At 29.9% G+C, this 4,083-nt stretch overlaps 1 long non-coding RNA gene across 1 annotated transcript; it reads right to left on the reverse strand.

Annotated features, from left to right (window-relative positions):
- Positions 1 to 257: 257 nt before the first annotated feature.
- On the reverse strand, positions 258 to 2,931 carry LOC133035823 (uncharacterized). Its single transcript, XR_009686944.1, has 2 exons — positions 2,580 to 2,931; positions 258 to 663 (listed from the first exon to the last, which is right to left on the reverse strand). It is a non-coding gene; the product is annotated as an uncharacterized LOC133035823 (long non-coding RNA).
- Between the last annotated feature and the right edge of the window lie 1,152 nt (positions 2,932 to 4,083).

Here is a 4,083-nt window from a genome sequence, read left to right on the forward strand (position 1 = left end):
TTAAAAAATTAAATTAAATATATTCAACTTATATATATTTTTTTTAAAAAAAATTGATATATATTAAAAAAAAAAACTGATATGCATTAAAAAAAATAATATTTATTTAAAAATCTAATATATATATATATAAATTTATATTTATTGAATTTACTATAAAATATTACTTCTTGAAAAAAACTGACATATATTTAAAAAAAAAAAAAACTATATATAATCACATGAAAATTTTAATTTTAAAAAAAACTATATAATCATAATTTTAAAAAGTATAAGTATTCATGTCCAATACCCATATTTATGCTCAAAATAATTGTTTGTAAAATTATGAGCATAACACATTACACCAGATCCAAAAAATTATAATTTGTATACTACTGAATGTCAAAGGCAATATATATTATCCTACAAATTATTTTAGACCAAAGTGAATAACCATGATTTTTCTAATTCTTTCCCGAGCTGTGTACTAAAGAGAGCCATCAATCAGAAGTCTCGCCCATTCATCCTTCTCATCATCTGGGACACTGAAAAAGTAAGAAATCAGAGCATTATCTTGCATAATCATGAGAGCTACCTTATGACGTTGAGTTGTAGTAAGTGTAGTGATCCTTTCTAACTCTTTCCCGAGCTGCATATGCTTTTCATTCATTATGTCTTGGACTGCAACCAAAATCAGAAAGCTGTTAAATCAGTTGGCTTAAAGACTCGCTATTATTATTCAAAAAAAAAAGACTTGCTATTCTTAGCAAGTGCTAGCCTATTGTTTCAACACAAGACCAGAGCATATGCAATATCCATATATATATAATATAATTTCATAAAAAAAAATCCAAAATTCAAATGGCCAGACTATGTAATTCTATAATACATGAGGTTATGTAAGTTTCGAAGGAATCTATTAACTACATAAGTTACTAGCAATTTCGTAAAAGCTAACTTCCTCTGTTAGGAGAGGTTATTTATTTCTGCCTTAGTTTATAGTTTAAATATAAATATACAAGCAATTCAAACAGATTGTGAGGCTGAAGAACTTCACCAAGATCATATATATACACCTATAATCTCTATTGAGAAAAGAGATAACAAAGTAGATCACAAAAAAATACTACTATGAATTACAATAAATACGATCTTTTTGAAGTGTAGGATTATTGGCATCCCCACCATACAAGTCCCCTATATATATTATCACTTGTAAAAGTTAAGAAAATGATTGATTGTATTGTATCCTAATATGGTTATATTTATTTGTTGTGATTTAACACTTCAGCTGCCTTGCATTATGTGGCTTGCAATTTACAAACCCAAGAAGTTCAGCCCGTCTTGGTTGATAAACTGGGTAAGTAAAAAAACTTAAAAGCCACAAGGCTCTCTAATCATTCTTAGGGAACATATTATTGGATTGAAAATATCCTATCTTCAAAGGTAAAGCAAGTATACAATAACAGTAGCCCAACTAGAAAAGAGATATTGAGTCTGTAGAAATTTCAGGACCACCAATGAACAAACTATAGGAGTCTGCCACATACTTGAGCTCATAACCCAAAAATCTGGCCTTATTCTATTCGATTCATTATGCGGATATTGAGACTCGAGTCTCGAACTGGTGTGCTTAAAGAATGAAGGGTGAACTGAAGTGCTCAAGTTAGTACAATGAATCACAACACAACATCTTTGTTATCATTTTTTTATCATAAAGTTAATTAATAAAAGCTAGTGATTAGTGGAGGCCAGGAACAAATAATTAATCTTCGTGAATCTACAGAGAACTATGCACATGTAATACAAAGATTACTATGGACTTGAAATCAAGCTGCAGTAACAGCATAATTTATTTCTGCAGTAACAGCATAATAAATTTGCTTTGATTTGAAATCAACCATTTTCTTTAATTTAACTCTAATCATCACTACATGTCTATAATTAGTATTCAGCTTTAGCTATTGTTTTTTTATTATATTCCTTCTTACAATCTAGATCAAGCTAAATATTCTAAACTACTTTCTAGGATAATGCTAGTTTTGGCTGATGTTTGTTTTTGACCCTTACAGAGCAATGAATTTGGATACAATCCTATGGTGGTGGATGACTTTCTATTCTATCCCTTCTTCAACATTAAATTTCAAAACAAAGCAACAAAATCCAAGTTTTCCACAAGATTGACAATCTGTCAAATGTGTGGACCTGCACTACAAGACACAAAAGCCAAGCTTTTTTCCAAGTACGAATTGAATCTTTGTGTTGATTTTTTAATCATCTTTCTTCCAATCTTCGTCGTTTACTAATCTATATATTGCTTAAAGAATGATTATAAGACAATACGACAATCCAATCAATCTTTTTTGTTTGGGAAGTAATGGCAGTATCCGACTCTAACAAATTTCAATTTTGGGGAGACAGAGCAACTAAACAAATTGAAAGAGAGAGATGAAGGAGATTAGAAATAAAATCAACCACATCTGATACAAATTTATGAAAATAACACATACATTCAGAACAGATTCACACATTCATACACAAAACAACAAGAGCAGATTCAGAATCATCAAACCAGAAAGAGAGAGAGAAAAAAATACCTCTGACAATGCTACCACCAATCAAGGAACCCAGCACTTGCAGAGATGATCGAAGAAGACAGTCCTCACAACAATGGCGGCAGATTAATCTTCACCTTGCTAGGGTTAGGGTTTGTTGGGTTGGGCCATGGCTGTAGTAGAAGAGAGATAATTTGTTGATATGCCAAAGTAGTGGAATGGAATTATAATTCCACCGAATGAAAAATGGAAAGCAATTCCATTAGTTTGGGAGAATAGCATTACTATGGAATTCTTTTCCAAAATTGTTATTTTTCAACCAAACAAAAGAATCAGGCCCATTAGTATTCCATTCCATTCTTTTCTAGCCCATTACCATCAACCAAACGGGCCCTAAGTGTTTTGTTTCTTTTTTATTTTCTTTTCAATTTCTCTATTAATGATTTTTTTATACGAAATCACATTAAATGTAACACTTATTTAATTATTAAAACCCTATAATGAGATTATGACTTAGTAGCTACTTTATTAACAATTTTTTGAGAGTTGATTATAGACCATTTTCATTCATGGCTTGCCTAACTTGGGTTCTCGTTAAGTTTTTTAATATATAAATTAGAGACAATGTGTATAATTTGTGTGGTTATGGGCCACTTGTATCGCCAATAAATTAGACTTTTAACATAATTAGGTATTTAATCTTTTCTTGTTTTAGAATTCGCCGAAAACAAAAAAAAATTGGGCTTCTAATATTGGTTATGGTCGTGGCTTCATTTCTTTCACTAGCCAATGATTTTTTTTAGAAATCGTTGACCATTTACATTAGTAATATTTTATTGATTCTTAAATCTTTAGAGCAGTAGTTCTAAACCGGCTTTTCTCATGTCCCTTGAATTACATTATAGGACAAAATTATTTAGGTATTTTTTTTAAAAAAATTACAAAATTGAACATAATTTTTTTATTTTTTACTTTTTTAAAAGAAACATTATTAAATATAATTAATACAATTTAGCTCAGATTAATGAATAACAATTTAACATTGGACATACATGTACAATTACAAAATTGAAATTATTGAATCTTGTCACAGTAAGGAAAAATAGAATTAGTACGACTACCGCTAATAATAGGAAAGGGACGAGCAACCGATACAAATCAAATTAATTATTATGTGTTGGGTTGATATAGTCATGTAAATATAGGTCAGATTTTTTTGACACAATATGAAATCAGCACGAGCAAGACCCAAAAATTATGTGCTTAAGCACAATATGAAAAAAAAAATGAGCTAGGCACGACATGTTAAAGAAAAAAAGGTTTAGGCACGATACAGAAAAATATGGGCTTAGACACGAACCAGCACGACATGTAAGTACGAATAGATTAGCTTGAAAGCATAACACATTAAAATATCCAATAATTTTATAATAGTAACAATGATAAATATTTATTTATCAATTAAAATGATAGTAATTGTTCACCTCAGATTTGACCAACCGACAACAGAGTCGTATTTATTATTGATGTTTGCCATGTGTTACGC

This window comes from Cannabis sativa, chromosome 3 (assembly GCF_029168945.1).
Source record: "Cannabis sativa cultivar Pink pepper isolate KNU-18-1 chromosome 3, ASM2916894v1, whole genome shotgun sequence".
Lineage (NCBI taxonomy): Eukaryota > Viridiplantae > Streptophyta > Magnoliopsida > Rosales > Cannabaceae > Cannabis > Cannabis sativa.